Source organism: Chiloscyllium punctatum, chromosome 45 (genome assembly GCF_047496795.1).
Source record: "Chiloscyllium punctatum isolate Juve2018m chromosome 45, sChiPun1.3, whole genome shotgun sequence".
Taxonomy (NCBI): domain Eukaryota; kingdom Metazoa; phylum Chordata; class Chondrichthyes; order Orectolobiformes; family Hemiscylliidae; genus Chiloscyllium; species Chiloscyllium punctatum.
The window spans coordinates 63082503-63096859 of NC_092783.1; positions in this window are offsets into that span (position 1 = coordinate 63082503).

Below are 14357 nucleotides of genomic sequence, written 5' to 3' on the forward strand. Positions count from 1 at the left end.
TTAGGGAGGGTGTGGTAGTTACATCGATGTCTTAGGGACAGTGTGGAAGTTACATCGATGTCTTAGGGAGGGTGTGGTAGTTACATCGATGTCTTAGGGAAGGTGTGGTAGTTACACTGATTTCTTAGAGAGGGTGTGGTAATTATATCTATATATTAGGGAGGGCGTGGTAGTTACATTGATGCATTAGGGAGTTTGTGGAAGTTACATCGATGCCTAAGAGAGGCTGTGGTAGTTACATCTATGTCTTAGGGAGAGTGTGGTAGTTACATTGATGCATTAGGGAGTTTGTGGAAGTTACATCGATGCCTAAGAGAGGCTGTGGTAGTTACATCTATGTCTTAGGGAGAGTGTGGTAGTTACATCGATGCCTTAGGGAGGGAGTAGAAGTTACATCGATGCCTTTGGGAGGGTGTGGTAGTTACATCGATGCCTAAGAGAGGCTGTGGTAGTTATATCGATGTCTTAGGGAGAGTGTGGTAGTTACATCGACGCCTTAGAGAGGGTGTGGTAGTTACATCTATGTCTTAGGGAGAGTGTGGTAGTTACATTGATGCCTTAGGGAGGGTGTAGTAGTTACATCGATGCCTTTGGGAGGGTGTGGTAGTTACATCGATGCCTTAGAGAGGGTGTGGTAGTTACATCGATGTCTTAGGGACAGTATGGAAGTTACATCGATGTCTTAGGGAGGGTGTGGTAGTTACATCGATGCCTTAGGGAGGGTGTGGTAGTTACATCTATGTCTTAGGGAGACTGTGGTAGTTACATCGATGCCTTAGTGAGGTTGTGGAAGTTACATCGATGCCTAAGAGAGGCTGTGGTAGTTATATCGATGTCTTAGGGAGAGTGTGGTAGTTACATCGATGCCTTAGGGAGGGTGTGGTAGTTACATCTATGTCTTAGGGAGAGTGTGGTCGTTACATCGATGCCTTAGGGAGTGTGTAGTACTTACATCGATGCCTTTGGGAGGGTGTGGTAGTTACATCGATGCCTAAGAGAGGCTGTGGTAGTTATATCGATGTCTTAGGGAGAGTGTGGTAGTTACATCGATGCCTTAGGGAGGGTGTGGTAGTTACATCTATGTCTTAGGGAGAGTGTGGTAGTTACATCGATATCTTAGGGAGGGTGTAGTAGTTACATCGATATCTTAGGTAGAGTGTGGAAGTTATATCGATGTCTTAGGTAGAGTGTGTTAGTTACATACATGCCTTAGGGAGGGTGTGGCAGTTACATCGCTGCCTTAGGGACGGTGTGGTAGTTACATTCATGCCTTAGGGAGGGTGTGGTAGTTACATCGATGTCTTAGGGACAGTGTGGTAGTTACATCGATATCTTAGGGGGAGTGTGGTAGTTACATCGATGCCTTAGGGAAGGTTCTAGTAGTTACATCGATGTCTTAGGGAGGGTGTGGTAGTTACATTGATGCCTTAGGGAGGGTGTGGTAGTTACATTGATGCCTTAGGGAGGGTGTGGTAGTTACATTCATGTCTTAGGGAGAGTGTGGTAGTTACATTGGTGCCTTAGGGAGGGTGTGGTAGTTACATCGATGCCTTAGAGAGGGTGTGGTAGTTACATCCATGCCTTAGGGAGGGTGTGGAAGTTACATCGATGTCTTAGGGAGGGTGTGGTAGTTACATCGATGCCTTAGGGAGGGTGTGGTAGTTACATCGAACCCTTAGAGAGGATGTGGTAGTTACATCGATGTCTTAGGGACAGTGTGGAAGTTACATCGATGTCTTAGGGAGGGTGTGGTAGTTACATCGATGTCTTAGGGAAGGTGTGGTAGTTACACTGATTTCTTAGAGAGGGTGTGGTAATTATATCTATATATTAGGGAGGGCGTGGTAGTTACATTGATGCATTAGGGAGTTTGTGGAAGTTACATCGATGCCTAAGAGAGGCTGTGGTAGTTACATCTATGTCTTAGGGAGAGTGTGGTAGTTACATTGATGCATTAGGGAGTTTGTGGAAGTTACATCGATGCCTAAGAGAGGCTGTGGTAGTTACATCTATGTCTTAGGGAGAGTGTGGTAGTTACATCGATGCCTTAGGGAGTGTGTAGTACTTACATCGATGCCTTTGGGAGGGTGTGGTAGTTACATCGATGCCTAAGAGAGGCTGTGGTAGTTATATCGATGTCTTAGGGAGAGTGTGGTAGTTACATCGACGCCTTAGAGAGGGTGTGGTAGTTACATCTATGTCTTAGGGAGAGTGTGGTAGTTACATTGATGCCTTAGGGAGGGTGTAGTAGTTACATCGATGCCTTTGGGAGGGTGTGGTAGTTACATCGATGCCTTAGAGAGGGTGTGGTAGTTACATCGATGTCTTAGGGACAGTATGGAAGTTACATCGATGTCTTAGGGAGGGTGTGGTAGTTACATCGATGCCTTAGGGAGGGTGTGGTAGTTACATCTATGTCTTAGGGAGACTGTGGTAGTTACATCGATGCCTTAGTGAGGTTGTGGAAGTTACATCGATGCCTAAGAGAGGCTGTGGTAGTTATATCGATGTCTTAGGGAGAGTGTGGTAGTTACATCGATGCCTTAGGGAGGGTGTGGTAGTTACATCTATGTCTTAGGGAGAGTGTGGTCGTTACATCGATGCCTTAGGGAGTGTGTAGTACTTACATCGATGCCTTTGGGAGGGTGTGGTAGTTACATCGATGCCTAAGAGAGGCTGTGGTAGTTATATCGATGTCTTAGGGAGAGTGTGGTAGTTACATCGATGCCTTAGGGAGGGTGTGGTAGTTACATCTATGTCTTAGGGAGAGTGTGGTAGTTACATCGATATCTTAGGGAGGGTGTAGTAGTTACATCGATATCTTAGGTAGAGTGTGGAAGTTATATCGATGTCTTAGGTAGAGTGTGTTAGTTACATACATGCCTTAGGGAGGGTGTGGCAGTTACATCGCTGCCTTAGGGACGGTGTGGTAGTTACATTCATGCCTTAGGGAGGGTGTGGTAGTTACATCGATGTCTTAGGGACAGTGTGGTAGTTACATCGATATCTTAGGGGGAGTGTGGTAGTTACATCGATGCCTTAGGGAAGGTTCTAGTAGTTACATCGATGTCTTAGGGAGGGTGTGGTAGTTACATTGATGCCTTAGGGAGGGTGTGGTAGTTACATTGATGCCTTAGGGAGGGTGTGGTAGTTACATTCATGTCTTAGGGAGAGTGTGGTAGTTACATTGGTGCCTTAGGGAGGGTGTGGTAGTTACATCGATGCCTTAGAGAGGGTGTGGTAGTTACATCCATGCCTTAGGGAGGGTGTGGAAGTTACATCGATGTCTTAGGGAGGGTGTGGTAGTTACATCGATGCCTTAGGGAGGGTGTGGTAGTTACATCGAACCCTTAGAGAGGATGTGGTAGTTACATCCATGGCTTAGGGAGGGTGTGGTAGTTACATCGATGTCTTAGGGAGGGTGTGGTAGTTACATCGATGTCTTAGGGACAGTATGGTAGTTACACTGATGTCTTAGGGAGGGTGTGGTAATTTTTTCGATATCTTAGGGAGGTTGTGGAAGTTACATCGATGCCTTAGAGAGGCTGTGGTAGTTATATCGATGTCTTCGGGAGAGTGTGGTAGTTACATTGATGCCTTAGGGAGGGTGTGGTAGTTACATCTATGTCTTAGGTAGGGTGTGGTAGTTACATCCATGCCTTAGGGAGGGTGTGGTAGTTACATCGATATCTTAGGTAGAGTGTGGAAGTTATATCGATGTATTAGGTAGAGTGTGTTAGTTACATACATGCCTTAGGGAGGGTGTGGTAGTTACATTCATGCCTTAGGGAGGGTGTGGTAGTTACATCGATGCCTTAGGGAGGGTGTGGTAGTTACATTCACGCCTTAGGGAGGGTGTGGTAGTTACATCGATGTCTTAGGGACAGTGTGGTAGTTACATCGATGTCTTAGGGAGGGTGTGGTAGTTACATTGATGCCTTAGGGAGGGTGTGGTAGTTACATCCATGTCTTAGGGAGTGTGTGGTAGTTACATCGACTTCTTGGGAGGGTGTGGTAGTTACATTGATGTCTTAGGGAGCGTGTGGAAGTTACATCCATGCCTTAGAGATAGTGTGGTAGTTACATCGATGCCTTAAGGAGGGTGTGGTAGTTACATCGATGTCTTAGGGAGGGTGTGGTAGTTACATCGATGCCTTAGGGAAGGTGTAGTAGTTACATCGATGTCTTAGGGAGGGTGTGGTAGTTACATCGATGTCTTAGGGAAAGTGTGGTAGTTACATCCATGCCGTAGGGAAATTGTGGTCGTTACATTGATGTCTTAGGGAGGGTGTGGTGGTTACATCGATGTCTTAGGGAGATTATGGTCATTACATCGATGCCTTTGGGAGGGTGTGGTAGTTACATCGATGCCTTTGGGAGGGTGTGGTAGTTACATCGTTGTCTTCGGGAGATTGTAGTCGTTACATCGATGCCTTTGGGAGGGTGTGGTAGTTACATCGATGACTTAGGGAGGGTGTGGTAGTTACATCAATGTCTTCGGGACAGTTTGGTAGTTACATCGATGTCTTAGGGAGGGTGTGGTAGTTACATCGATGTCTTAGGGAGGGTGTGGTAGTTACACCGATGCCTTAGGGAGTGTGTGGTAGTTACATCGATGCCTTAGGGAGGATGTGGTAGTTACATCGATGCCTTAGGGAGATTGTGGTCGTTACATCGATGCCTTTGGAGGGTGTGGTAGTTACATCGATGTCTTAGGGAGATTGTGGTCGTTACATCGATGCCTTTGGGAGGGTGTGGTAGTTACATCGATGCCTTAGGGAGGGTGTGGTAGTTACATCAATGTCTTAGGGACAGTTTGGTAGTTACATCGATGTCTTAGGGAGAGTGTGGTAGTTACATCGATGTCTTAGGGAGGGTGTGGTAGTTCCATTGATGTCTTAGGGAGAGTGTGGTCGTTACATCGATGCCTTAGGGAGGGTGTGGTAGTTACATCGATGTCTTAGGGAGATTGTGGTCGTTACATCGATATCTTAGGGAGAGTGTGGTAGTTACATCCATGCCTTAGGGAGAGTGTGGTAGTTACATCGATGTCTTAGGGAGGGGGTGGTAGTTCCATTTATGTCTTAGGGAGAGTGTGGTCGTTACATCGATGCCTTAGGGAGGGTGTGGTAGTTCCATCGTTGTCTTTGGGAGATTGTAGTCGTTACATCGATGCCTTTGGGAGGGTGTGGTAGTTACATCGATGACTTAGGGAGGGTGTGGTAGTTACATCAATGTCTTCGGGACAGTTTGGTAGTTACATCGATGTCTTAGGGAGGGTGTGGTAGTTACATCGATGTCTTAGGGAGGGTGTGGTAGTTACACCGATGCCTTAGGGAGTGTGTGGTAGTTACATCGATGCCTTAGGGAGGATGTGGTAGTTACATCGATGCCTTAGGGAGATTGTGGTCGTTACATCGATGCCTTTGGAGGGTGTGGTAGTTACATCGATGTCTTAGGGAGATTGTGGTCGTTACATCGATGCCTTTGGGAGGGTGTGGTAGTTACATCGATGCCTTAGGGAGGGTGTGGTAGTTACATCAATGTCTTAGGGACAGTTTGGTAGTTACATCGATGTCTTAGGGAGAGTGTGGTAGTTACATCGATGTCTTAGGGAGGGTGTGGTAGTTCCATTGATGTCTTAGGGAGAGTGTGGTCGTTACATCGATGCCTTAGGGAGGGTGTGGTAGTTACATCGATGTCTTAGGGAGATTGTGGTCGTTACATCGATATCTTAGGGAGAGTGTGGTAGTTACATCCATGCCTTAGGGAGAGTGTGGTAGTTACATCGATGTCTTAGGGAGGGGGTGGTAGTTCCATTTATGTCTTAGGGAGAGTGTGGTCGTTACATCGATGCCTTAGGGAGGGTGTGGTAGTTCCATCGATGTCTTAGGGAGAGTGTGGTAGTTACATCGATGTCTTAGGGAGGGTGTGGTAGTTCCATTGATGTCTTAGGGAGAGTGTGGTCGTTACATCGATGCCTTAGGGAGGCTGTGGTAGTTACATCGATGTCTTAGGGAAATTGTGGTCGTTACATCGATGCCTTAGGGAGGGTGTGGTAGTTACATCAATGTCTTAGGGACAGTGTGGTAGTTACATCGATGTCTTAGGGAGAGTGTGGTAGTTCCATTGATGTCTTAGGGAGGGTGTCGTAGTTCCATTGATGTCTTAGCGAGAGTGTGGTATTCACATCGATGCCTCAGCGAGGGTGTGGTAGTTACATCGATGTCTTAGGGAGGGTGTGGCAGTTACATCAATGTCTTAGGGAGAGTGTGGTAGTTACATCCATGCCTTAGGGAGAGTGTGGTAGTTACATCGATGTCTTAGGGATGGTGTGGTAGTTACATCAATGTCTTAGGGAGAGTGTGGTAGTTACATCGATGTCTTAGGGAGGGTGTGGTCGTTACCTCGATGTCTTAGGGAGGGTGTGGTAGTTACATCAATGTCTTAGGGAGGGTGTGGTAGTTACATCGATGTCTTAGGGAGGGTGTGGTAGTTACATCGATGTCTTAGGGAGGGTGTGGTAGTTACATCAATGTCTTAGGGAGGGTGTGGTTGTTACATCGATGTCTTAGGGAGGGTGTGATAATTATATTGATGTCTTAGGGAGAGTGTGGTAGTTACATTGATGTCTTAGGGAGGGTGTGGTAGTTACATCGATGTCTTAGGGAGGGTGTGGTTACAGTTGCTGCTCAAGATTGGTAGGAAAGTAGATTGTGAAACAGGCACAAGATGGATATAAATGGGTTGAGGGCGTGTGCAAAAATCTGGCAGATGGAGTATAATGTGTAAAAATGTGAACTTGGCATAAAAGATGTAAAAGCAGAGAATAACTTCAATGAAAACTACCCGCTGAGTTCTGAGATGCAGAGGGCTTCACCTGTTTAAGTGCATGAGTCAGAAAACATTGGTATGCAGCTACAGCAAGTAATGAAAGGGATGCCGTCTTTTATTTTATTTACAGCAATTGAAGATAACAGGATGTTATGCTTCAGTTACACATGACATTTGTGTCCACACTTTGAATACAGTATGCATTTTTGGCCTCTGTTTTTGAAAGAAGGTTGCAAATATATAGGAGACAGTTCAGGGGAGGTTTCCTGGTATGAGTGGATTGTCTAATGAGGAAAAGTTGGGCAGACTGGATTTGTTTCCGTTGGAGTTTAGAAGAATGAGGAGTGATTTGATTGAAGTATATAAAGTCCTGAATGATCTTGACCAGATGGAAATAGGGAGGAAGTTTCTTCTTGTGGGTCAATCCAGAACCAAAGGGCACTGTTGTAAAATGTTTCGATTTATCTTTCAGGACAGAGATGATGAGAAAACAATTCTCCGAGGATTTGTGCAACTTTGGAATCCTCTGCCTCAAAAGACAGTGGAGGTAGATCATTGGATATTTTTAAGACAAAGGTAGAAGATTCCAGTTAGACAAGAAAATCAAAGCCTATCAGGGATAGATCGGAATGTGGAATTTGAAACACAAACAGATTCGCCATGATCCTATTCAGTGGTGGAGCAGGATTGATAGACTGTGACCAAGAACCTCAAAACCTCCATCCCTAATGTATCACATTGTCTGCAACTCACACTCCAGCTCACAGATTCAGACCTGAAGTTCCTAGAGTGACTAGCACTTGCTGCTGATGGACTGAAATGTTCATCTCCACCAACCCTCACACCAATATTCACCAGCTCCAAACACTATAGCTGCAACCTATCACCTGCCCAGCCATCTCTATTCTAATTAATTCATTAGTTCAGATGTTAAAAAAAAAAGAAAATGAATTTACTAACTGCAGTTTTCAGCTGTAATAATATTTTTGAATTCAAACCATTTGGTCAATCAAAAAATGCACAAAAAATTCTCAATTCCTCTCTTGCCATGGGACATGTGCCAGAGGACTGGGGGACAGCTAATGTGGTTCCACTTTTTAAGAGGGTTGGTGGAGATTACAGATCAGTGAGTCTTATATCAGTGGTAGGGAAACTATTAGATAAAATTCTGAAGGAGCAAATTAATACTCTTTTGGAACAGCATGGGTTAATTAGGGATAGTCAGCAGGGAGAGGTCACGTTAGAATTGTTTTGAAAGTGTGATCGTATGTAAGTGAACGAAGTTCAATTGTAGTTTATATGAATTTTAGCAAAGCTTTTGACCAGATCCCACAAGACTGGTCAAAACCAAAAGAACGGTAGATGCTGTAAATCAGAAATGAAAGCAGAAATTGCTGGAAAAGCTCAGCAGGTCTGGCAACATCTGTGCAGAGAAATCAAGATCAACATTTTGGTTCCGGTGACTCTCCCTCAGAACCGAGGAAGGGTTACTTGACCCGAAACATTAACTCTGATTTCTCTTCACAGACGCTGCCAAATTTGCTGAGTTTTTCCAGCAACTTCCAGTAAAGTTGCTTCAGGAGTAGAAAGTTGGGGGAGTAGGAGATTGGATAAACCTTGCCTTTTTTTTTGCGAGACTGGTATTAATAACATTAGGTTCAATTAAGTCTAACAGTAGAGGTACTTCCAAAACACAAATTGGATTAGAGAAGGACTGTATGGGATTAATCCTATTGACTGATCATATTGAGAATCAAACTCTGCTCCAAAAGTCCAAGTCTATAATCCAGGCTGACATTCTGAATGCAATATTGAGGGTGTGCTAAGCTGTCAGATGTGCTGTCTTTTAAATACATTAAATTGTAGGTGTCCCTGATGTTTGTGAAATATCTCGAGGTTAGTATTGGCCAGCAGGGGCGTTCTCCCCAGTCTTTCTGGTCAAATCTTTATCATTTAACCAGTACAACTAAATTACTATTTCTAGTAATTTACGTCATTGCTAATTACAATGTCGTGTACGATGTTATGTTGGGAGCTTGTGACCAAATTGGTCACTACAATTTGATTTGCAAATAGGAGGCAAAGGGTGATAGTGGAGGGATGTTTTTGTGATGAAGAGTTGGTGACTAGTGGTGTACCACAGGGATCGGTGCTGGGACCCTGACTGTTTGTTGTGTACATTCACAATTTGGATGTCAATATAGAAGGTATAATTCTTTAAGTTTGCAGAGGACATGAAAATTGGAGGGTGTTGTTGATAGTGAGGAGGATGGTTTCACACTATAGTCTGATATTGGGCAATTGGGCAGAACAATGGAATTTAATCCTGATAAATGTGAGATGATGGATTTTGGGAGGTCTAATGAGGGAAGGATATACACAATGAATGGTAGGTCCCTCAGGAGTACGGAGGGACATCACTACCTTGGTATACAAACCCATAGATCACTGAAGGCGTCAGCACAGGGAGACAGGGTGGGAGAGAAGCTATACAGGATGCTTACCTTCATTAACCAGGCTGTGGAATTTAGGAGTGAGGAAGTCTTGTTACAGCTTTCTAAAACATTGGTTAGGGCACAGATGGAATACCGTGTGCAGTTCTGGTCACCACATTATCGGAAGGATATGATTGTACTGGAGAAGGTGCAGAGGGAATTCACCAGGATGTTGCCCTGGGATGGAAAGTCCCAGTTACGAGGAGAGGTTGGATAGGCTGGGGTTGTTTTCCCTGGAGCAGAGAAGGCTGAGAGGGATATGATTGAGATGTAGAAAATTATGAGAGGCAGAGACAGGGTAGATTGTGAGAACCTTTTCCCCGTGGCAGACATGTCTAAGACCAGAAGGCATCAGTTTATGATGAAAAGAAAGTGGTTTAGAGGGGATCGGAGAAATTTTTTTTCCACTGCTGTCAGAGCTGCTTTGTCGTTCCTCTGCATTTCTGTTTTAATTCCAGATCTTCGGCCTCTGCAGGTTTTGGTTCTTACTGACATAGCTACATCTGGCAGCTCTTGCTCAACTATCTCACAGTTAAGATCCAGGGATTTGATAATAAAACGTGTGCTATTCCATGATGCTTCTTGTTCCCTCCTCTGCTTTGGGATTTTTTTGAATAAGGGAGGAGGTCATTGCTATCTCCTCCTGAAAGAAGCGATGTGATAAATTCTCAACGTTGTGCTTTGAACTGGGAAGTGGGAGGATCCAAATCGAGTGATTAGCTGTGGCTCAGTGACAACTCTCTGACTTTTGAATGAAAGCAGCAGAGGAAGCTGAGACCTTGATTTCTTTTTAAGGCAGTTATTGAGGTAGACATGAGCGTGAAGTAATCCAATCAGCCTGGTAGAATCACTGAATCTTAGAATTTCACAGGACAGAAGGAGGCCATTTGACCCATCATGCTTGTACTAGCTCCTGAACAGGTTACCCAGCTAGTCCCACTCTCCAGCTCTATTGCTGTAACCCTCTAAATCCATCCTTTTCAAATATATCTCCAACTCTTTTTGAATCTTCCGATGGAATCCCACTCCTCCCACGCAGCGCATTCTAAATCCTAACAACACTCTGAGTAAAGACGTTTCTTCCCATCTCACTTGCTGACAATCTTGAAATGGTGACCCCTAGGTACTGACTTATCAACCAGTGGAAACAGAATATCTTTCCTTACCCTGTCAAAGTTATTCATAATTTTGAATGCCTTAATAAGGTCACCTCTTATTCCTCTCTGCTCCAAGGAGAATAAGCCCAATCTCTCTCTAATCTTTCCTCTATCTAAAATCCCTTGTCTTATTGAATGATGGAGTGGGTTGAAGGGGCCGAATGGTGTAATTCAGATGGTTTTGGATAAGGCTTTGAGCTCTTTCCAGAGACTGAAGCATAGGATCCAGACAGAGAGTGTCATACTAGTCCTGAAAGAGCATGGCCAGCTTTTGGTGATGTATTTGACTAAAAGTCCCTGCTCAGGTGGATCTAAATGATTCTCTGAAGAAGAATGGGGAAATTCTCTTCAGTGTTTTGGACCAATATTTTTCCCTCAACCAACAGTGGGAACCATCTTAACACATAAGAAGCATTTAGATGAGCACTCGAAACTACAGGCCATGTGCTGGAAAATGGGATTAGAATAGGTAGGTGCTTGATGACCAGCATGAACACAATGGACCGAAAGGCCTCCATCCATGCTTTAACACCCAATTACTCTCTCACTAAAACAGACGAGCTGGGTGAGCACAACAATAAACTGCAAGCACAGCTTTAAATGTGTGTATTTTGGCAGGAATTAGCTCAGTTTGGGATTTCCCACCAGGACTGTTGATGAGAAACGGCCTGAGCTACATCCAGTAGCTAACTGGAAATAGTGGAAGATAGCCTGTCCTGGTCCAGTGGCACTGACACCCTTTCCACGACACCGGGTTACAGTGTTCTGGGAATGAGTGTGTGATCTCATTGACACTCCAGCATCGTAATGTTGGGCATTTTAATGAGAATATTAAACTGAAGTCTCTCCTGTCCTCTGATGATGTAAAGGGCTCCTCTGCACTTTTACATCTCCACCAGCATTACTAACACTATTATAGATAATTAGCAAAAGAAACAGCAGTTTCTTCCTGTCAGTATGGTAAGGAGCAGGGTGAAGAAGTGAAACTAATTCAACCCAAGCGGCTAACAGAGGATTGCTTGGTCAAATGTTATCATCCTGTGCTTATTGGTTTGCAGTCAAAAATGTCATTGCTGCTTGTGGGATCTTACTTTGTGCATCTTTGCTCTCTCCACATTTCATCATTGGTTACACTTCAACAATACTTTGCTCACTGCAAAATCCTTCAGTTTGGAAATTGTGAAAGGTGCCATGTGAATGCAATTTCTTCCTTTGAACTTTTGAGAACAAATAGATGTGTTTCACTCTTGTATATTCCTGTGTGAGAATTTCCAGTTATCCCATTAGCTCATTGGATGAATTTATCACTAATATGGAATTCAGCACTACCCCAGGGGGAGTCTTAACCCAAGTCACATTGGGTCCAATTATGGGTGAGGTCAAAGGTCCCACAACTGGCCTGTTTGCATCAGGAGGAGGGAGCAGGAATTAATCAGGGGGAGGAGTCAGGGACTGAAAGTTATCCATTATCACAAATGAGTTTTCTGTAGCCAACCTGCACACTCCTGTTTACAAATGACATGGGGAGGCACAGCACAAGGGATAGGGGAAAGGTGTTACCACAGGGCCACTGCCAACCAAAATGAGTGGGCAAAAGTGTGGGAGATGCAGTTTAATGTGGAGAAATGTGAGATCATCCAGTCTGGGTCAGGAAATGACCAAAGCATTCTTTTATGGTGAAAGACTGGGAATGGCGAAGGGATCTAGGTGTTCATGTGACAATAGACAATAGACAATAGATGCAGGAGTAGGCCATTCTGCCCTTCGAGCCTGCACCGCCATTCAATATGATCATGGCTGATCATTCCTAATCAGTATCCTGTTCCAGCCTTATCTCCATACCCCTTGACTCCACTATCTTTAAGAGCTCTATCCAATTCTTTCTTAAATGAATCCAGAGACTGGGCCTCCACTGCCCTCTGGGGCAGAGCATTCCACACAGCCACCACTCTCTGGGTGAAGTAGTTTCTCCTCATCTCTGTCCTAAATGGTCTACCCTGTATTTTTAAGTTGTGTCCTCTGGTTCGGCACTCCCCCATCAACGGAAATATGTTCCCTCCTGCCAGAGTGTCCAGTCCTTTCATAATCCTATACGTTTCAATCAGATCCCCTCTCAGTCTTCTAAACTCAAGGGTATACAAGCCCAGTCGCTTCAGTCTTTCCGTGTAAGGCAATCCTGCCATTCCAGGAATTGACCTCGTGAACCTACGCTGCACTCCCTCAATAGCCAGAATGTCTTTCCTCAAATTTGGAGACCAGAACTGTACACAGTACTCCAGGTGTGGTTTCACCAGGGCCCTGTACAGCTGCAGAAGCACCTCTTTGCTTCTATACTCAATCCCTCTTGTTATGAAGGCCAGCATGCTATTAGCCTTCTTCACGACCTGCTGTACCTGCATGCTTGCCTTCCTTGACTGGTGGACAAGAACACCCAGATCTCTCTGAACAGCCCCTTTACCTAATTTGATACCATTGAGGTAGTAATCTGCCTTCCTGTTCTTGCCACCAAAGTGGATAACCAGACACTTATCCACATTAAACTGCATCTGCCATGCATCTGCCCACTCACCTAACTTGTCCAGATCACCCTGTAATCCCCTAACATCCTCATCACATTTCACCCTACCACCTAGCTTTGCGTCATCAGCAAATTTGCTAATGTTATTGCTGATACCATCTTCTATATCATTTACATATATTGTAAAAAGCTGCGGTCCCAGCACGGATCCCTGCGGTACCCCACTGGTCACTGCCTGCCATTCCGAAATGGAGCCGTTAATCACTACCCTTTGTTTCCTATTAGCCAACCAATTCTCTATCCAATCTAGTACTTTGCCCCCAATCCCGTGCGCCCTAATTTTACTCACTAACCTCTTGTGTGGGACTTTATCAAAAGCTTTCTGAAAGTCCAGGTACACTACATCCACTGGATCTCCCTCGTCCATCTTCCGAGTTACATCCTCAAAAAATTCAAGAAGATTAGTCAAGCATGATTTCCCCTTCATAAATCCATGCTGACTCTGTCCTATCCTGTTACTATTATCCAGATGTGCCGTAATTTCATCCTTTATAATAGACTCCAGCATCTTTCCCACCACTGAGGTCAGACTAACTGGTCTATAATTTCCTGCTTTCTCCCGCCCACCCTTCTTAAAAAGTGGCACAACATTAGCCGCCCTCAGGAACCGACCCCGATTCTATTGAACTCTGGAAAATAATCACCAGCGCATCCACGATTTCCCGAGCCACCTCCTTCAGTACCCTGGGATGCAGGCCATCAGGTCCCAGAGACTTATCAACCTTCAGACCTAACAGTCTCTCCAACACCAAATCCTGGCAAATATAAATTCCCTTAAGTTCAGGTCCTTCAGCCACTGTTACCTCAGGGAGATGGCTTGTGTCTTCCCCAGTGAACACAGATCTGAAGTACCCATTTAATTCCTCTGCCATTTCTTCGTTCCCAGTAATATATTCCCCTGCTTCTGTCTTTAAGGGCCCAATTTTGTCCTAACCATTTTTTTGCCTTGGACATACCTAAAAAAGCTTTTACTATCCTCCTTTATATTCTTGGCCAGTTTACCTTCGTACCTCATTTTTTCTCTGCGTATTTCCTTCTTACTAATCCTCTGTTGTTCTTTAAAAGCTTCCCAGTCCTCCGTTTTCCCGCTTATCTTCGCTAAGTTATACTTTTTCTCTTTTAACCTTATATGTTTCTTTACTTCCCTCGTCAGCCACGGCCACCCATGTCTCCTCCTGGGATCTTTCTTCCTTTTAGGAATGAACTGATCCTGCATCTTCTGCATCATACACAGAAATATCCGCCATTGTTCCTCCACGGTCTTCCCTGTTAAGGTATTGAACCATTGAACTT